Below are 21,988 nucleotides of genomic sequence, written 5' to 3' on the forward strand. Positions count from 1 at the left end.
AAAATACTCTTTGTCTTTAACCTTTGTTATTTTAATTATGATGTGTCTTGGATTGGGCCTTTTTGGTTTTATCTTGTTTGTGACTCTCTCTGTGCTTTCTGGACTCGTATGTTTTTTCCTTCATTAGACTAGGGAAGTTTTCAGTCATTATTTCTTCAAACAGGTTCTCAGTCACTCGCTTTCTGTCTTCTGGTACCCCTGTGGTGTATATGTGATATAGTTCATGTTGTCCCAAATGTCCCTTAAACTATCCTCATTTTTTAAAATTCTTTTTTCTGATTGGGTGTTTTTTTTTTGTTTTTTTTTTTTATCTTGTTTCCAAATTGCTGATTTGATCTTCTGCTTCATCCAACCTACTGTTTATTCCTTCAAGTGTATTCTTCATTTCAGATATTGTATTCTTAATTTCTGATATTTTTTAATGGTTTCTATGTTCTTTTTCATACTGTTGAGCATCCTTATAACCTTTACTTTGAACTCTATATTTGATAAATTGCTTGCCTCCATTTCATTTAGCTCTTTTTCTGGAGATTTCTCCTGTTCTTTCATTTGGGGACTGATACTTTGTCTTCCCATTTTGGCTGCCTCTTTGTTTCTATGTGTTAGATTGACATGCTATGACTTTCAATCTTCATGGCGTGGCCTTATGTAGTAGATGTCCTGTGGGGTCCTGTGGTGCAGTCTCCTTGATCACCTGAGCGGGGTGCTGCAGGAATGTCCCTTGTTTGGTTCATGTGGATCTTCCTTTGATAACTGAGTCTTGATTGCTATTGGCTTGTTTGTGCATGGGATCAACTCATGGCTGACTGTGAGGCTCCACCAAAACCATGGTGTGCAAGCTGCTATGCAGGTGTTGACCACACGAAGTGGAATTGGCCTCAGCAGGGTTTGGTGCCTGCCAATATCTCCCTGTGTATATGCTGCTTCTGAAGCTTTTTGGATCTTGTTCTGATGTTGTCTGAAGCTGGCCACTTGGATTGTTGGTTCTGGGTCTCTTTGGAGGGACTCTGGTGCAGGCCAATGTATGACACTGCCAATGACTGGCCTTCAGCAACCTGTTTGGAGCTACAAGTGATCCACAGTTTGTGGCTTCCTCTGCTGGGCCTGGGTGCACATGGAACAGACCAAGTTGTGCACCAGTGCCAGCTTTTACCAGCACTGGGCTAGGGGGAAGGTCAGCAAAATTCCCGAGATTTATCTCTGCCTGCCTCCACCTGCAGGCTGCCTGTTCGGCTCAGTCACTGAAAGACCCTCTGGCCGTATTCCTCAGTAGGGTGCAAACTCCACAGGGTGGGGCAAGAGGGCCACCAAAGGGTGAGGCTATTCCTTTTCCCTAGGCTGATGCTGCACATGAGGGAGTGCTCCACTTAAGAAAGATGGCATCTGTGATATAGGAGAATGGCTCAGCACAGGGTTTCTGGTGACTGTCCCTTCAGCTCTCTCCCCAGAGCCACAAACTCCAAACTCTCCTTATGCAACTCTAGTCTACTCTACCCTCCCTGAGGGAACCCAGGGTGAGAGGCTGCAAATGAAATTTTGTGTGTTGGCCCTTTAAGTGGGTGTCTGTGTCTCAGGTGGACTTTCATCTCTCCCTGACAGACAGACATCCTGCTGATTTTCACTGCCCTATGTACATGGGCACCTCTTCCTGGCTCTGGTGTTCTCAGCTAGGGAGCACAGTTTGGGGTTTAGACCCCACACTTCTCAGGGAAATTCCCAGAGCTGAGATATCCCTCCAGAACCTCAGCCACCACCTGTTTGGAAGTGGGGGAAGTCCTTTTTGCATCTCCACCCTTCTCATGTGCCTTCTTCTGTAACTCCTTGTTTATAAGGCTTCTCTTCAGCTATTCTTCGGTTGGTTACTCAGGACAATTGTTCTATAATTTAGTTGTAATTCCAATTAGGTCCTGGGAGGTGAGTATAGCTTCCACCTACTCTGCTGCCATCTTGGACCTCTCTCCTATCGAATAACTTTGTTTGTAAGATCTCCGTAGACTGCCCTGGCCAGTTTGGCTCAGCGGTTGGAGCGTCGGCCTGCGGTACAGAGAGGCCCGGGTTCGGTTCCCACTAAGGGCACGTACTTCGGTTGCAGTTTTTCCCCGGCCCTGGTTGGTCGTGCGGGTGGCAGCCACTCGATGTGTCCCTTCACGTTGATGTTTCTCTCTCTCTCTCTCTTCCTCTCTCTCCCTCCCGCTCTATCTGAACAAACAAACAAACAAAAAAAAAAAAGGAAAAAAAAAAAAAAAAGATCTCCGTAGACTGATAAATAGGAAATAGTTTTATTCATCAGAGGCAACCCATGACCTATAGTCTAAGACCTATAGTCCAAGACTTAAAGGCACCGATAGTTTATTTGCATTTTTAGAATAATAGAGAATGTTATAATTTTGTTCATATTCTCTCTATCAAAGCCTTTACTGTTATTAAAACCTGAAAAGCATTAACATTATAGGACTTAGAAGCAAAATAACTAACAGACCAAGCAGATATTAAAATTGCACAAAATAGAAAAATAATTCACAAGTGGAAAACTTAGAATAAACATATATCTAGAATCCAAAATTGTAATTAAGAAGCTTTGGGACATTTTCTTTTTGTGGTGTTACATTCCTGTGATCCTAAGATTTGCTGCCAGCTGGTATTACTTTAAATTGAATAAAACAGCACCACTTCAACACACTTTGGGAAGTATTTTGGGACATCATAAAAATAATCCCAAAAGAAGACTCTGGCCAGACTTGCAAGGGTATCACTTCAGATAAACTTGAGAAGCCATTTGACCGAGTGTGAGGGAAAATGGAAAGGGAACGTCAGTCGTTTGCTTATTTAACCGTTTTTAAAGACATAATTACTTCTATTGAATTATTGCAGCGAGGAAGGATAGAAATATGAGAACTAGTGCAAAGTAGAAGGGGAAATAAAGGCAGTGGTAATTTAAAAATTTCAAGAGTTTAATAGTATTGAAACAAGGACTATGTTGGTTTAATGGGTTGTTTCCTTTTGTTTATTGCTGGGTACTAAGCAAGAGGTTTTTGGGGGCCTGTGCGTGGAAGAGGTGTTGGTAGGTTCAATGTACCTGTCTTGCTCTGTTCCTGGTGCTGCTTGGGTCAGTTCCCAGGACAGATCCAGACTGGTGAGCAGCAGTGCTGGTGTCTGTGTTTGTTCTTAGGCAATGATAGGTTCATCTATCACCCCGGGCTCCCACTCAGCTATTGTAAAATGGATTTAGTCCTCCTCTAGTGTGTGTAAAGCTGCATAGGAGAGAACTGCAGACAGAATGTTGAGACTCAGTTGTCCTCTTCAGTGAATGGTCACATGCAGAAACAAAATGTATTTTCCAGCCACTTTATTGAATATACTTCACAATCTTTCAAGTTCCTAAATAAAGATCAAATGAAAGGGAAATGTCTGATTATTATATTTTCCCCATTCTTGCAAAGATTTTGATTTATCTTCTTTTCCCTACCTCTTTTTCTCTTGAATTTCTCTCCCAAAGGAATATGTATACAAACAGAGTCTTTGGGACCACCTTTAAGATAGAATGCATTTTCTTTTTCTAGACATCTTTCCAAACTGTGAAGCAGATAATAGAACATGTTTTTAGGAATAACACCACTCTGTCTGGCCACTCAGGGTATACCTGAGGTAAATCAGTTATTAGAAAGTGAAGTGTCTTCTTTGCAGAGAATTCATTATCTCTGAGATTACAAATACTGTGTCTGGCTGATTCATCATTATGTGTAAGTGAAAATAAGTTCTTCTCTTTACCAGTGCAATACAAAAACTCTCATCTCCTTCCAGTAAATGGAATGTTTTCCTTGTAGGTTTATTGTTGTTCTTATTGAGTGTAGTTATTTTGTGGGTTTATGGTAAACTTAGGTGAAAGACTGTCAAATAGCCACATTTGGGGGATTGATGAAGTGTTCTATTCCCTCCTTATAAATCCACCCTGAAGTACACAAATTTTCTGGGGATCTTTAGCCACAAAGAGATCTGTATTAGTCTCAACATTAGTTAACATTTATGATGAAAACAACAATAAAATTTATTGTCTGGCAATGAAAATATCAATCCCTCATACCCAATTTGTCTGCTGCGCTTTGGTTCAACCTCAATCAAAATTGAGCCAATCAGGAATGACCTCATAGGGTCACTAACTCCAAAATTAATTCTGGTTTTAATGATATATGTCTCTAATTTATACCTTAAAAGTGTAGACCACCTGTGTTGTTGACTGGTTGTGATCATCTTGAGACCTAAGGGATTTGTATCAAGAGAAAATCCAGACATGCAGGATACATATTTCTTTAAAGAAACCTTATAAAAATTATTTTCTCAATTAAATCTAAGTTATTTTTTATTTTTTTAAGCCATAAAACTCGTGGCTTTGAAATGATTGAATATATGTTTGTGATTTCTTTTCACAAACCTCTTTCCTTATTACCCTTCTCCAATGACACCATTCATGGAGCATGACCACAAACCTTCTAAAGCACTTTTCGTAGGCAGGGCTGCGTTTGGCACTGGGCTGTAGCTTACAGTGATACAATTTTATAGAAAATAGCAGAATTAATCAGATATATTCTGGGGAGCTAGAAGTAAATGTTTATGATTATTGTCTAAAGCCAAACAGGAAAATGTTAAAGCAATAATAAATATGCACTCTCTCATTCCAATATACCAGCTTAGGCAAATTTTTGGCTAGAAAAGCATAAGTGAGTAATTAGATAATTGCTGCCTTGATTGAGCTTAATAGGAAACATTTCAATTAGGCTAAAACTACACAGAAAGGAAGTGGGTTTTTTACAAAGGGAAACATTCCTTGTCATGCAACTGTCAGCCTGTGCCCACACTAAGAGATGGGATTAAGTGGATCTCTGCAAAGGAAACAAAAAAGAAATGATTGCAGTAATTAGACCTATACTTAAACATTGTGTCTTCTGATAGAATTTCTTGATGATTCTAGCTTCGATAACGCAGCCCCTATAAATATCTTGCCTGTAACAAATTACTGCCTTAACTCTGTGGCAAAACAAGTTCCTGGAAAAAAAAAGTTATGATTTTCTCATACTACAAAAACTAACATTCTAGAATTGCAGTCCTCTTCGCCAAGCCACCTGCATGCTAGCAAATAATCAGAAAAGCCATTTGGGGCTAGTTTGCATGGTTAATAATTTCTCCTTAGTATACCTTGAGTATATGTATCCAGTTGCTGACTCAGGGTTTGAGCCAGATGTAAAAAGGCTCCTTTCTCAGAACAAGTGTCTGAGGAACAGTGCTATTCTCAATATCCGGGGGGTTCAGGTAGTGATATGACCTGTCTGACCTGTCAACACGGGTTTTTATTCATTAGGAGGGCACATTTGGTCCACGCATAGGTGGTTAAATTCTTGCAGATGATGTAATTACTGATGCCATATCTTGGCCTCTAGCAAGTTGCAAACTGTCCAGCCCAAGGCCTCACACATACAGACATTTAATAAATCATGAATATTATTTTGCTATTGCTTTATATGAAAAAGAAAATAGCTTGAGTTCTTGCTAAATGACAAAAAAGAGAAACTACTGATAGCACACCAAACTACTACACCACCTCTGTAGAAACGGGATATGTCACCCAGATCTTGTAAGCATCTTGTCAAGACAAATGTAGGTCTCATTTAAGGTATGCTGAATCCAGGGTACTGAGGTTACTGATGTTACTGAAACAGCCCCAAAAGTGGTCCTTCCCTTCTGTCTCTCTTGGGTGGGCACCCTCTCCTTCGGTGTGTCTGCCGTTACAGGGGAAGCAGCGTGAAGAGCCCAGGATAGGAGACAGCAGCATTGAAGAGACCACTGACTCTTTTGTATTGTGTAGTGGTTAAGAGCGTGGACTTTGGAATCAGGTAGGCCTGGTTTTTAACTTGGGCTCTGCTACTAGCTGTGTGATCTCTGGCAAGTTACTTAACTCTTCCGAACCTCAGTTTCTTTGTGTATGAAGTGGGATTAATGATATCCTCTCCCTCCTGGTTGTGAGGAATAGCGAAGTAATGCTGGTAAAACCTTAGCACAGTTAAGCGCTCAGAAGTTCTTTGCTCCTATTATTACTAGCGGGCAGGAGTTCTCCTAGCAGAGCGCAGTGCTTAAAAAACGCGTCTCGAAGTCAGTGGTGCTAAGGGGGTGCCGCCACATGCCCTTCTCTACCCAGCTGCCAAGTGTGTGAGTATAGAATGCCATGGGCGAGGGCCACCTCTCGTCTGCCTCAGTCTGGCAGAAAGTAAGGACTGAAGCCAAAACCGAGATGAGCTGAAATCCTGCATCCAGTGGCCTCTGCGAACAGCCCTCCTCCTCCTGGTCCGTGTCAGTCACATCTGACAGGCGGGCCATCTCCCGTTGCGGTCAGCAGCTCCGCACAGAAAGCAGCACTCCTCGCTCCGACCCAGGTGAAGCAGTCGGGTGGGTGATGTTCTTTCAGTGCTAATGACTAAAAATGCGCCATTGGACTATTTACACTCTTAGGACTTTAACATAAAACAGGCTTCAGTTGTAGTTAACTTGTGAGCGTCCGAATGAAGGGAAAACTGGAAGCTGTTGAACAGAATGATTTGCATTGTGCTTCCTTGCACAGGAGGGCAGGAACTCCAGCCCATGACCGTACGGTTAAAGAGTCTGGGACATGGCTGACTTTAGATTATTAAAATAACATTCTTACACATCAGTACCTTGTAGTAGGTATGGTGGCGAAAGTTTCTTTGGGGGATGCATGTATAAGAATTTTGTGCACCCCATACAGGATTATTTCTATCTCTTTTTTCTCTCTCGTTCAAACCAACCATGGTAGATTAAATGCAAAGGAATTTCTGACTTTTATTTAGTAGGTGAAACCTTAGTTAGTCTTTCTTTCTTTAGGTTGGTGGCCTTCTAAATGAGGAAGTACAGGAGGACCCAGAGATGATCCCACAGAGAGAGCGAGGATCAGTTCCCTGGACAGAGGTGGGGACGGTGCTGTTAGGGACCCGGAGGGCTTGTGTATATTGATAGGCCTTTGCTGTTCATGAAGAGCTGATAGAGGTTTGTCTCCACTGTCCCGTATCCTTAGACTGTTTATGGTTAATTTTCCGGGGTGGAAATGCCCACTTGGGTGGAAAGGCTCAGGTGCTGGGTGCACCCTGAAGGACAGAAAACTCTTTTCTTTTCTACTCTACTCTTTTCACGTGGTTCTGCATTCAGTACTGCGTCCTTTCCCTAGGAACCTCTTGTACTGAGAGTTCTGCTTTATGACAGCAGCTTGACTTGCTGCCAGAGAAGCTGGAAATGAAGGAAGTTTAAGATAAATATCAATGGTGAATTTTTTTTCTTGGTCACTCTCTCTTTTTTTAAAAAAGGAAAATCATATGTTCATATCCTAACTTGTCCCTATAGAGGGTCAATTACAACCAGTTGGCTGTAAATCCCATCCAAGAAAAACACTGAGAAGGAACTGCAGTGCTAGATACCGAGGTCTCGAGAATCACTATAAATGTTAAGAACGTGTCAGCTGTGAACTAAGGGCCTTTAAGCGATATTTTAGGACCCAGCATGGCCCCAGATGAATAAAAATTAGCCAGGCATTTTTGTATGGTTAGGTATTTTCTTCTCTGGAAACTTTTAAAAGTTAAAATAAAGCCTCTATTAGGACTTCATAAATAATGTGATTAAAAGTTCATTAACAGGCTATCCATAGTCAAAATGTACCTGTGAAACCAAATTGGTTTCGTTAAGTCTTTTTCCTACCCAAGGTCTTTGATATCATCATACCTCCTGTGTACCTAAGCAACTTTCAGCATTCACCATTTCTACCCTTAATGTCTAGAAGGGAAACAGTGAATGCTAAGAAAGGGGATCTCCACAAAGTTCATGGTAGTAATAATCATTATTGCATTTTAGAAATTAAAAAGAGTTTTGGAGGTGGCAACCCACGGAGAACCTTTTCGCCAACATCTAAACCTCCGCTACTGTGCATGCAAACTGCTTTGCAAACCAGCAAGGTTAAGAGGACTTATGTACCGAGGGCAGCAAAGACCCTGCCTCGCCACGGCCACCACTCCCTCCCGGGGAGAGCAAATGGCAAAGCAAGCACTTTCTGGCCCTTCAGCCAGGTGAGAACGGAGATCTAACTTCTTTGTCCTTCGTATACATTGCAATAAGAAATAGGATCATTTGAAAATGAGAGCAGTCAAGACCCTGTGCCAAATGGCAGTAATTGCTTTCAGAAAATTGATTTTTGCATTCTTGGAGACATTTTTCTTCTATCTAATAAGCTTCTTGAAGACATTCTGGCGATGTGCTAGAATTCTAGATTGCTTCCTATTATTGCCAAACTATGTGATGGTTAGCAAGTAATTGAACCTCTGTAGGCCTTAGTTCCTAATCTATAAATCAAGGGTGTTTAATTAAAGGTTTAGATGACCATTTCCAGCTTTTACATTCCAGAATCCGTGAATCACATTATCCACTAAACCTCAACCTTGGCAGTGAATCAGAATCAACTAGGGAGCTTTAAAAATTACAGATAGCTGGGCCCCATTTCACGGAGGTTCCAACCAAGTAGATCTGGGTGAAGCTTTTAAAAGCTTTATTAAAGTAGATATACAACCAGGGCTGAGATTGCAGTACACAGTTAGCTCCTTGCCAGGCACTTCCATATTCCTAGGTAGGATAACCTGAAATATGATGCAGTCGCTCATGAAGTCTTCCTGTTTTGGCTTTTATATCCCGGATGCCCACTTCCCTAAAACAGTCTTTTTTTTTTTCTTTATTGATTTATTTTTTAGACAGAGAGGAAAGGAGAGGGAGAGAGAGAGATAGAAACATCAATTAGAGAGAACATCGATTGGCCACCTCCTGCATGCCCCGCACTGGGGATTTGGCCCACAACCTGGGCATGTGCCCTGACCGGGAATTGAACTGATGGCTTCTTGGTGCATGGGTCGATGCTCAACCACTAAGCCACACCAGGCAGTCTAGGACAGTCTTCTGAAAGCCTCGTGCTTTCATGCTGCCGCATTATAAACAGGCAAGCATCAGCTTTATCAACTCACCAGTCAGATAAATGGCAGGAATGTAAATATACTAACTGTAACCTGTGGAATAAGCATATCTTGCTTTATCTAGCCTATAAAATTGTCTTAAGGATAGATAGTCAAGCTTGATAGGAAAAACTAATTAGGGGATAAAGAAATATCAGGTAATTTTACTTTTAATCCTTTCTATTAGATAGACATCAAAATTCCATTTTATATATAAGGAAAATGAATCTCAATGAGGCTTACCTCTCTGACCCAAGATTACACAGAATAGGATTGGGACATTCCTGTTATGTCTAACTCATGAACCTGTAATCTCCCCATAAGGTTATGTTGCCGCAGGGTGGGGAGGAAGGGCCATTCTGAGTAAGCAGAGCTTTTCGAGTGCTCGTATGGTCGTTCTTACACAGATCTATCTAGTTGGAGGGCTGTCTATGGTAGTCCCAGTTTTCATTCCATAACTCAAGAGGCCTTTACCTTGGAACTTTAAGAAAATAATGAAAAAGAATACTTGAGAATGATCAAACCTAAATGGAAGAACCATGGTAAGGACATGATAAGACCAGCTCTCTCAAACTCAGCTCGAAGTAGCATAAATTGTTACTGCCTTTCTGGAAAGTAATTTGGCAATATGTATCGGTAATCTTAATTACATTCATGTTCTTTGACATAGTACTTCTGTTTCTAGGAATCTGCTTTTAGGGAATAATCATTGGTGTGAACTAACATTAAATTTAAAAAATAATATTCTTCAGAACATTATGTGTAGTTGGAAAGAAGGGAACAATCTAAATATTTACCGAAGGTGAACAGTTCACTATACTTAAGTACATCCATATGATAAAATATTATGTAGCATCAAAAATAATGCTTATGAAGAGATTTTAATGAAGTGAGGAAATATTAATGATATTATGTGAGAAAAAGACAAAACTATATGGTATGATCTCAGCTATGAAAATAAAGGATGTAAGCATTAAAAACTCTAAAATGTTAACAGTAGTATCTCAAGGTAGTAGGATTATAAATAAAGTTTATTTTCTTTATACTTTTTATACATTTAAATTTTTTTTCTAAAATGATCATATATTATTTTAAACATTAAAACATGCTTATGAAAAAAAATCCTAGAATTTGGTTAGAAAAAGAAGATTGAACAGAAATAAATTAGGGATAGTAGACCAGAGACCTGAGTTCTAAATAAATGTAAGCTAGCCCACCGAAATGCCATTTTCTTTGGTAGAAATCCTTCCTCTCTGGGCTGCATTCCCCCATGTTTAAATTAGGGGAGTAAATCAAAGGAATGTCAAAGACCTTTTTATCTTTCAGATTTAAAAAAGAAGTATTCTTATCACAACCTTGCTATAAAGAATTTCCATGTTCTGATAAGAACAAAATAGAAGTCTGACTTTTTTGTCTGCCTTGAAACAGTAACCAGGCTATAACAGAGATGCCCATGGTGCTTCAGGAGCATTAATAGTTTTTGACATAGGGAAAGACAAATTCAGATAAGCATATGGACACATAAAGACAAGGTAAGGCTGATTAGATACTCTAAGGGTATCTAATCACTACTTAGTACAACTGAATCTGGGAAAATTAGAAGTCTAACTTTCGAAGCATTTGTGGAGTTGCAAGAAGCCCACGGAAGTCTTTAATGTTAAGAACAAAGAAATAAAAAAGGGAGGGGACCAGATAAACCAAGGAACTGATATGCATATATGCATAAGCAATGGACACAGACAACAGTGTGGTAAAGGCAGGAGGGATGGGAGCAGGGAGGAGGATGTCAATGGGCGAAAGAAAGAGGGACATCTGTAATACTTTCAACAATAAAGATAAATTTAAAAATAAAATAAAAAGAAACAAAGAGCAGCCAACACCAACCCAAACCAACCAAACAAACAAAAACCCAAGCCCCAAATAACACAAAAAGAAAATAAAACAAATAAATAACCAAAACAAAGAAACAAAACATCCATTTTCCAAAGTCTTCCTCCCCCAATCACCAGAGAACTGAAATCAGAAAGGAGAGTGGTAAAAGATGGGATCGGGAGACACAGACTGGGGCTTGCTGTAATATGAGATTGCTAACCTTAAACTTCTGAATTAACCAGGATGCTCTGTAGGGGAGTTTACATTATCTCATGCTAGTTATGCCTTAGGCTCTGGTAGAAGGAAACCCAAATACTCTGTAGGAAAGTGACCTCACTGCAGACCTTCGGGATTCCCACAGATTGAGTTCAATTATATAGGAGTTCATTAGGATTGGCCAAGTAGGGTGGAGACCCAGCAGGGTCAGGACATTGGTTGCATACAGGTGGGTTGAGTAAATAAGTGAATGGCTGGAGGATAATGGGAATAATAGGTCCTTCTTTTAGGGATGGATATTACTAATATGAAAAGGGAAGATACAGAATGTACCTTGTGGCATTAGATTACATTGCAGATACTGAGTGAATTTATGAATTTCAATATATGTAGCTAGAGATCGAAATAAATATAAATGTAAAATTGTGTGAATATAGATACACACACATATGTATTTGCACACATATATTTTGTCGCTCTGTCCAATTGAGAGTATCTTAGTAGTAAAGAGCGCACCTAATACCTAGATCTTCATTTCTAAATACCTTTCTTCACTAAAAAACACTTAGAACTCTTTGGAGAAGTGTTTTGATGTTAGGGTTGAGGCAGGGATAGTATAGGATAAGCTTGCAATGTCTTATGCCAAAAAGTAAGGATATACTCAACAAATGATGGGGACATGGAAAAAAGATATAGATAATAGTATGAAGGGACTTTAATTGGCGAAATCTGGGACAATTAGAACATTAATATAACAATACCAATGGATTCTATCCCATTGAACAAAATGGGAATCCATGAATTCTCATTGATATAAATAAATAATTAAATAAGTACATGGAGATAAGAGAAAGTTCTTTTCTATAATAGAATGATGACTATTAAATGTAGAAGAGGTAATATATTTAGAAAATTATAGCAATTGCTCTAGTAATAATTCAGTCAAGAAATAGCATTAGATGTTAAAATATGACATCATATGCCTCCCATGTTGCCCTAAGATAAAAGGATAGTAGTTACAGAATCTGAATCTTATCATGAAGAAACATCATAAAAACCCAAATTGAGAAGCATTCTATAAGATTACTGACCGGCAATATTAAAAAAATGGCAATATCATGAAGATTAAGGGAGGACTGAAGAACTATTTAAGACTTAAGGAGACTGAAGAGACATACGAACTAAGTGCATTGTGTGATCCTTGATTGTACTATTCTTTGCTAGAAAGGACATAACTGAGACATTTGGAGAAAATTTGGAGATCTCTGGGTGAGGGGCATAGAAAAATTCTTTGTATTATTCTTGCAGTTCTTAGTTTGAATTTATTTCAAAATAAAACATTTAAAAGAAATCATTACATAATTTGAAAATATCACCAAATAAGGAACAAGAGCCATTAGAAACAAAAAGCAAGAGACTTACACCTATGAAGATTTTAGATATTTGAATTATAAGGTAAACATTTTAAATACTATTATAAAATACTTAAATAAATTTTGAAAAATAAAAAGTACACAGGAACAAGAAACTTTAAAAAATTACTAGGTAGGTAAGAAGAACTAAATTTGTAAAAATAAAAATGTTGATGTTACAAAGTCAGTGTACAGGCCAAACAGAAAATCAAAGAGTTGAAAATAATATTAATGAACTGGAAAAAAGAGTGAAAGAAATTATCAAAATGTGGCTTAGAGAGATAAAGAGGATTAAAAATAGAATTGAGAATTTAAGAGACATGGAGAATGCAACGTAAAGATCCACTGTACATCTAATAGAATGTCCAGATGATATAATGGGGAGAATAATGGAGCAGCATTAAAAATAAATAGTTGATGTTTAAAACAGATGAAATCTATAACTCCACAAATAAAGGTAGCACCACCATATACCAAGCATAAACATTTTTTAAAAGTCTATACATAGATATATCATAATAAAACTGAAGAACACCAAAGACAAAGAGAAGAACTAAAAACAGCTAAAGAGAAAAGACAAATTGTCTAAAAAGGAATGAAAGTTGGAAATGACCGACTTTTCAACAATAGTGGAAGCCCGGAAACAGTGGAATTAACATTTATACAATGCTGTCAACTTAGACTTTTGTAACTAGCAAAACTATACTTTAATAATGAGAATGAAGTAAAGATATTTTTACATGAAAACAAAAGTTTATCTGTTGTAGTATTATAGACTGACTTGTCCATTCCCAAAATTCATCTATTGAAGCCCTAACCCCAGTGCCTCAGAATGTGAATGTATTTGGAAATGGGACCTTTAAAGAAGTAATCAAGTTAAAATGAGACCATTTGGGTGGGCCCTAATCCAAACTGTCTAGTATCCTTAGAATAAGAGATTAAAACACCAGAGGTACATGTGTGCCCAGAGGGACAACCATGTGAGGACAGAGCAGCTAGAAAGTGGCCATCTGCAAGCCAAAAAGAAAGGCCTCGGGAGAAATCAACCCTGCCAGTACCTTGGTCTTGGACTTTTAACCTCCAGAAGTATGAAAAAATAAATTCCTGTTGTTCAAGCTGCCCAGTCTGGGACATTTTGTTATGGCAACTGTAGCAAATTAAAACAAGTAGGTCTTTCCATTTACCAAGGAAACTTTAAGAAACACACTTTATACTTCAAGAAGGAAAAAATGACCTTATCAGGAATGTTTGAGAAGAATTTTGTCATTGTTTCATGTCTGTAAACTCAACAGGATGAAAATAAGGTTACTGTGTTGTAATTTTTGAGTAATATTTTACTATTTTTTACACTGAGAATGTATTCATTAAGGAGTGTTCACACTAAGAATGAAATGATACTATGAATAATACACAATGAATACTTTAAATTCTTAAATGAGTCATACTCTCTGTGATGGTATGTCTTATAAGACTTTCTTCATGGCATACATTCTTTAAAAATGAATTTAAAGGATTCTAAAATCAGTTATAAACTTCAGTTTGTTGCTGAACTTTTACTGTTGCCTGTAACTACTAAGACCACATAATGTTGACAGTAACAGACATTATCTATATTTCACACACTTTTCAGAATATTTGACTATAAAGGATCACTACAGTCATACTCCAAGGGCAGAAAATCCTATGGCTGGCCAGTAGAAAACCTGCTGTTGTTTGCATGACACCAAAACAATCATTAAGTTCAGTAAAATTGCAGAGTAAATTAATAAATCAGCCTATTGGGTATCATAGTGGAGAAAATACTCAGTTCATTGTTTTTCTAATAGTAGTTTATAATTGTATATACCTAGCATATGCTTTATTAAATAAATACAAGGTAAAGAACAACCTTTTCTTTGGTCTTATTCTGCAAGCCAGAAAAAATGTCAGTGACCTTAAGGCTGCCCTACAGGTAACTTCTATCAAGGTAAAGCACTAGATTAGGTCCAGGCACCTAATCAGAGGACACTCTGTCTCTGCCCTCCAGGGTTTTATAGCAACTACTTATCTTTGAGGAAATTTCATTGTTTCATTGAGAAAGAATAAGCTTCCAGGAAGCAGGTTAGGAATTTATGTTTTCTTTAATGTGAGTCTCTGTGGCCTTAGAGCTTGCTGCGTTATATTTCTGCGGATCTTTGTTCTGCACAGGATTCTTCTCTCTGTGCACAAGTTTAAAAAGATGATAGCACCATATTTAATTTACGTACAAACCAGTTTAAAATTGGTGTTTGAGGGCCTGGATTTTTCTCCATGTTCGATTATTTATTTAACTAATTAGATCATCTTTAGACAGTGTAAGCAAAATTTTTATTATAAATTTATCTTATGTGTTGAAGGTATTACAGATATCACTCCTTTTTTTAAAAAAAAATCCTCTCCTGAGGATATTTTCTCAAATATCTTCAGATAGAGTGGGGGGTGGGGAAGAGAGAAAATCATCGATGTGAGAGGGCACATCGATTGGTTGCCTCTCACACGACCCCAACCGGGGTGCGGGACAAACTGCAACTGTTTTTTGTTTTTGTTTTTCAGATGTCATCCTTTTTACCTCCATTGAACCCCTCTTCTCTGTTCCTGCCTTGCCCCTGCCTTCACTGCACTGTTGTCTGTGTCCATTGGTTATGCATATACGCATATTAATTCTTTGGTTTATCTCTTTCTATCCCCACCCACCCACCTTTTCTCCATGTTTGATTATTTATTTAACCAATTGGAAGATTGCCCTTAGACAATGTAAGCACAATTTTTAAAGTACTACCTTAGCTGGTTGTTTAGGTCACCTCACAGTCCTCTATAGCAATTTTTACTGAACATTTTAGCTGACTTGTTTTCCAATATAATAATATATGCTCTGAGGGAAAAGACCCATATTCTGCTTTGTTTGAGTACCTTGAAGAACCAGGTACTTGGCAAATACCTGGGTTTGGCAAGTACCAGCATCATGATGTCTAACCTGTTACAGCATATTGTTGTCCTATGGTAAACTGTCATCAAAAGACAGAATATTATGGTAAAAAATAAAGTGTGAAAAACAACAACACTGAGCCCTGGCCGGTTTGGCTTAGCAGTTAGAGCATCCGCCTGCAGTCCAGAGAGACTCGAGTTCAGTCCCCGCTAAGGGCATGTACCTCGGTTGCAGTTTGTCCCTGGCCCTGGTTGGGTGGTGTGGGAGGCAGCCACTTGATGTGTCTCTTTCACATTGATGTTTCTCTCTCTCTCTCTTCCCCTCTCTCCCTCCCACTCTATCTGAACAAAAAATGGAAAAATGTCCTCAGGTGAGGTTAAGAAAAAAACAAAAACACCAACACTAAGAATAGCTGCTTGATAGCAGTGACCGAAGTTAGCTAACAATGCAATGATCCTAGCAATGTGTCTTATTTGGGGGTCAATGAATGGCTTAGGCAATGACATAATCTAACTCTTTGAGGAAAGGACATTAATTTTCTATTTAGTTGAGAGTACCCAAGTCTAACTATGAAATGATATACAATATGCAAAACTGAATCTTCCAAATCAAGTAATTGTATTGTTCTAGAGCATAATAACAGTATGAGGGTATTATATTTTATAATTCTATATTACATTAGATTTTATACTCTACATTGAGGCATGAGTATCATCAGGAAATAGAATTTATATATACAGATACATATTATCCATAAAAATTGCCATCTTAGAAATGTTGCAGCAGTTCTGCCATTGCTAAATTTTTTTTTATTATACCCTTAGGTCCAGTTTGAGTCACAGAAGCAAATATCTAAATGCTCATATAAATGATATTTTAAAATCACATCTTTTTAAAAAACTTATCTAATTGCTGAAAGTGTTACAGCTGTCTCCCCACCTTTTCCTCTATTGACCCTGGCTTTGTGTGGGAAAGGTTCACCAAAGGAACAGTGGCCTCCACCAGCACATCTTTCCAGGAAACAGCTGCCTCTCCAGCTCTTGCCCCAGTGCCAAACCATTCAGTTCTTCCCTGTATGTCTCTGGTGCCTTTCGGGTTGCCTCCCCAGTGCTGGAGCCTGGAGGGAGCAGGTCTGAGTAAGTCCATGTGAGGGCCCTTTAAGAGGAGCTACCTGGACTCCAGAAGCCTCAGCCTCTTTCAGCCTCAGTTCCCACTGGTTTTACAGCCAGAAATTTTGGGGATTTCTCTTCCTGGAACCCTGAGCTGGGTGCCTGGTGTGAGACGGGGACCCTTCACTCCCCAGGGAGGACCTTCCCAGCCGAGGTGTCCTCCTGATTTTTATCCAACACGCGTGGGTGTCCTGTCTGCACCTCTGCCCCTCTGCCAGTCTCGATGTGGCTTCTTTTTTGGTTCGTAGTTGTAGGACATCCATTCAGCTCAATTTCAGGCAGTTCTGAATGATGGTTGTTCTGTAGTTTAGTTGTAATTTTCATGTGGGAGGATGCAATTCTGTGTTTAGCCACGCTGCCATCTTGAACGGAAGTCTCCCTCATCTTGCTTTTAACCAAATGACATTCAGCTTGATCATGTTTTTTCCCATGGTTTCCTCCAAACAGCATTTGGAGTTTTATAACATTTACATACGTTCTTGAAAGAAAAGCTTAGTGACCACTGAAGGGAGTATGTAAAGCAAGGGAAGGAGGGAGGGAGGGAGGGAGGGAGGGAGGGAGGGAAAGTTCTGAGGGCATATCCAAAAGAATTCCTTAAAGTGCTATGTGAAAAGTTATTACTAATGCTATCTATGTATTTGTCTTAATGAGGCCACAACTTTGAAGGAGACAAAATCGGTTTTGATTTTGAAAATTAAGTAACATCTTCATCTTTTAAGCAATATCTTCTGTCTGTCTTTGAGAATGATATATGGTGTAAATAATAGTGCCATGGTGATGCTGTATCATGACAAGATCTAAGAAAACAAATTTTATTTAGAAGACTCCACTTGCATTAAGGTGTATAGAAATTCATTATGTTGTAACATTTTCCTCCAAAGGCGGTCTTGCCATAAGTGAGGGGAGGTAGCAACAACTGTTCTGTTTCCCCAAGAGTTGGAGACATTCCAGAGCTCAAAAGATCCCCATCAGCCTGCATGTTTCATTTTTAGGAAAAATCTTTATTAAGTCTGGTGGTTTTGTCATATAGCAGACATTTTCAGTAAGACCTCTCCTGAAAATCTTTTAAGTTATCTATTAAAACACTTGAGCATTTACTGTGTGTCAGTGGTTGTGCAAAGCAAAGAAAATAAAACTGAGTTCTTCCTTCTGATCAATAAAAAAATTCCTCATTTGTATCAGGTAAAGGAAGGAAGTGTTTGTTTAAAAAGGAGCCAACTCTCCCTGCCCAGCCAATTTTCAAAACCAAAACCAAAACTGTTGAAGACTCATCAGGCAATGGATCACTTGATCAGAAAATAAATTAAAAGAGGATGGAACAAGTAATTAAATCAAGTTTAGAAAATAGTGCCATGAAAGCAAACTCCTAAATATAAAAGTGTAACATATTTAACAGGAAATAGAGGTCATGCAAAGGTTTTGTCCTCCATGTGCACAAAGGGAAAACGAATGATTTTTAAAAATTCGGAGTAACATTTACATGTGTTCTGCCTGAGAAATGACTTGAGAGGCTGCGGTGATGATTAGCTGGTGGGAAATGGGGCCAAGGACTAGCATTCAGCAGGGAGGCAGGAAGTGCTTTTGACACAAGGCTCTCAAAGCAACCTGATGAACTCGAACAGAGTGGCAGGTGTGGCATCAAAGCAAGGGGAGTGCACCTAAGATGCAAATCCTAAATGAAACTTGGTTCCTTCTGAGGCTGAGCCTCTGCTGTCCCAACTGGGTGCCCAGGAGTGACTCAGCAATTTCTAAGAGCCCTAGCTTGAATCAGCCTCACCCTAGGGGTGAGGTCCTCCTGAAGCTTGGTGTAGCGGGAGAGGTGAGATGCAAATCCTTTTACCATATCCTGACCCCACATTGCACAGGCACTTTGCATCTGAGCTTTTTCATCTACAGGCCGTGGCTTGTCCTTAAGTTATCGCTATTTCATTTCAGTGATGCCCAAAATATGAGCTAAACAAAATCCAATAATATTATAGGCAACACAGAAGTCTGAGAAGTGAATGTGTACCTATGAGCCTTGTGAAGAACTTTAAAATAGGTTAGGGTTTTGCCCCCTAAAATTACTCAGGTCCATGGGGACATTCTGGCCACCTGGTACCCAATATTAATCCCACTTTTTTATATTCTCACATGGCATGTACAGGAGATGGCCTCCGCCCCTTGTTGGGGACCTGCCTACAATTATTTCATGAGCTCATTGCATGTTCCTTCTCTACTGTGCTGCGTGATTGGTGGTCTACCATACACTGTGCAGATGTTCTCCTGTGCTATTTCATGATTATTTTTCAAGTGGCCTCTTAGTCAAGGGATGGCAGGTCAGCACATGGAAACATCTGCTCTTACCATTTTTCTAAGCAAACAGCAGATGGCATTGCTGCTGTCCTTTTGATCTGGAGCAAAAATTCCCATGGCTGAGGTGTTGGTTTACATTGAGGCTGCCTGGCAAAGGACTGCCGGAGGGCTTGCCTCCCCCAACAGTAGCACTGCCTACAGATGTTTTCTCTGCAACTCTCATTTTTAGTTTGTTTCTTCCTGTGACTCTACTTTTGCAGGGGGTCTTGATCAGGGATTCTTCCTCCTGTGACTATTATTGATCACCTCACTGATATCAACCAGGGTCCCCAGGTTTCCTCCCATTTGTCACCTGTTGAATTCTACTAGTGTTGCCAAAGAGAAGACAGTAGAACTGTCTGTGTGGGTCGCCTCAAGATTTGGACACTGGATATGTATGGGCCATGGACTAAATGAGTTTATTTGGGAAATAGCTGAACTACCAAGCTTTTTTTAGGTGCTTCCTCAGCCAAACGAGATCATCTTAAAAGTACGTTCCTAACAATTGGGTTAATAAAACTTTAGTGTATGTGTTGTTTTAAGTTTGTACTCATTGAACAACTGTTATCTTTACAAACAGCACATCCGTTGTGCTTCCTCATTCTTTGGCATCTTTCTCTGGTAGGTGTTTCTTCCTTGATGTCATCAGTCAAGTTCTTTATGTATGTCTTTATTTCTTCTGCCTGCTCTCATATATCCAGTCAAGAGGTCTGGGAAGCTTCAATTTCCTCATTTGCAAAATGGGGACAATTAAAGTATTTTTCTTGTAGGATTGTTGTAAGGATTAAATGAGATAATACATGCCAAAAAAGTGCTTTTAAAACATCAGTCATCATCATCTTCTTCTTCATCATCATCATTGCATCATTAGTAGGTCAAGAAGTCAGAGGATCCAGCTTGATTATTTCCTTGCTGAAATTTTGGGCACTATTATTTATTTTTCATCACAGGTTCAAGTTTGACTGCCTTTTATTATCTACTTGGTTTCTTGTTTTGTGTATCAAACTCTGCATTAATTTTTTTTTATATCCCTAGAGAACTATAGTCAGATACAGTTATTGGAATTTTTATTTATTTATTTATTTATTTATTTATTTATTTATTTATTTATTTATTTATTTATATTGTTGAAAGTATTACAGATGTCTTCCATTACTGGAATTTTTAAAATTTTATTTGATATAAATATTATAGCTTTTGGTTAAAAAAAATTCCCCAGGTTCATACTTGTAACTTAAACATGGTATAGTAATGACTACATTTGAAGATTTATTCTAATCTTTGTCTTTGGTCATTGACAAAAGAAAAAAAAATAGAGTTCTGTTATTAAACTTTCACATAGAAACTGATATACATTGAAACATGCTGCAGAGAATCCCGTGCCTTCCCGTGTGTTCCTAGTTTGCTCACTGTCTCATCAGAGTTCCACCTTGGTCTGCACAGGCTGTGATGACACAAAAGGGCAGGCGTGTACACACACTGGATTGCTTCTTGTATGTCAGCTGGCCAAGCCATGGTAGCTCCATTCAATTTAAATTTTATGCAGCTACTGATATCTGTTTATATTCTTGCAAAATTAGACTTCAAAATGGCCCAATTTTTTAGGGTAATTTTTCATAGCAAAGTACTTAGAGGCTCAGGACATACAAGCTTTCAGAATATTCAGCAGCCTCCTGAAATTATTAGAAAAAGGTAATAATATATGTACCCAGTGTTTTTAAAGACAAATTCTCTAATGCAGAAGAATTGTCAAAATGAAAGTTTGCACACACCACTCTTTCAGAATTATATTAGCAAATAAAAAGGGAGGCGTAGAGAGGATATTTAAGAGAAAGAGTGACTCATGTTTCTAACAAGAAAAGGCAGTCACTGACTTTGTGTGGAAACAATGCAGGAGCACGTCTGTTAACGTCTCAGTCATTGTAGAAGTTGGGATTACTAAGAGTCAGTAAAGTTTAAATACTGGTGATTAGTTTACGTAACACTGGAAAAACAAATCTCCTTCTATCTTTCAAACAAATATTTCTGGTAAGCCCATCCCAGTGTCCTTTTGTTTCACTTCCACTCAACTCTTTTGGAGTTTGTCAAATCCTGTTATTAATATGTTGCTCTTTTCCCCTCTCATATGTAGTCTTAGACACTAACTTGAATAGGGCGGTTCCAGAGGCTTACGTATTCTTAGCTAACTTCAGCACCACGTTTGACTTTGTCCTTGCAAATTTTGATTTCAAAATTTTATTTGCCACATTTCTTTTTTTCCTTCTGCCCCAGTTAGGCTCCCAATTTTAAACCTTTAGATAAATTTTCTTGTGCTATTTCCTTCCTCTTCCTCTTTCTCCTATTAGCTTTCAGATCATTTCTACATTTACTTTATTTCCTTTGATCTTTAAATTTTATTTTAGCCCTGACCGGGTGGCTTTGGTTGGTTGGAGTATCATCCTGTACACCAAAAGGTAGGGGGTTCGATTCTTAGTCAGGGCACATACCTAGGTTGCGGGTTCAATTCCCGGTTGGGGCACATGTGGAGGCAACTAATCAATGTTTCTCTCTTACATTGATGTTTCTCTCTCCCTCTATCTCTCCTTCCATCCCTCCCTTCCTATCTCTCTCTCTCAAATCAATAAATATATCCTTGGGTGAGGCTAAAAAAACCATTTTACAATCCATTTGTATTTGTTTAACCACATGTTATAATTTATTGTACTTCTAGTTTAATTCTCCTAGGGAAATATTTTTCTCTTATTAGTTATGTAATATTTTTTTGAATCAGTAAATTGGTTGATTTTCCACTCTAGGAGACTGACTCCAAAATTGGCCTTGACGTCTCTCTTGAAACCAGATATGTCTTCCTCATCTGCTGCTGAACAACTATAGATTGGGTTCCTTCCCCTGCTCTGAATTCATCATGTCACCACATCTGACAATGAAACCACGTAGTCATCCTAGCCAGTGGATTTGGCATTTTCTCTACCTTATGTGTCCTCCTCTTGTTTC

At 38.8% G+C, this 21,988-nt stretch overlaps 1 protein-coding gene across 6 annotated transcripts in view; it reads left to right on the plus strand.

Moving 5' to 3' along the window:
* SLC25A21 (solute carrier family 25 member 21) overlaps positions 1-21,988 on the plus strand; it is a 463,129-nt gene that overhangs the window by 151,738 nt on the left and 289,403 nt on the right. The window contains exons 1-4 of one of the 6 annotated variants that reach the window (XM_036256709.1): positions 3,626-3,740; positions 5,784-5,885; positions 6,889-6,972; positions 7,906-8,117. The exons of 4 other annotated variants lie outside the window; for them this stretch is intronic. The gene's annotated coding sequence lies outside the window, so the exon portion shown is untranslated. Of the gene's footprint in view, positions 1-3,625; positions 3,741-5,783; positions 5,886-6,888; positions 6,973-7,905; positions 8,118-21,988 lie in introns of those variants that run through there. One more of the 6 variants, XM_036256716.1, reaches the window with a different exon arrangement.

Source organism: Molossus molossus, unplaced genomic scaffold, assembly GCF_014108415.1.
Source record: "Molossus molossus isolate mMolMol1 unplaced genomic scaffold, mMolMol1.p scaffold_m16_p_1, whole genome shotgun sequence".
NCBI classification, from domain to species: Eukaryota; Metazoa; Chordata; class Mammalia; order Chiroptera; family Molossidae; genus Molossus; species Molossus molossus.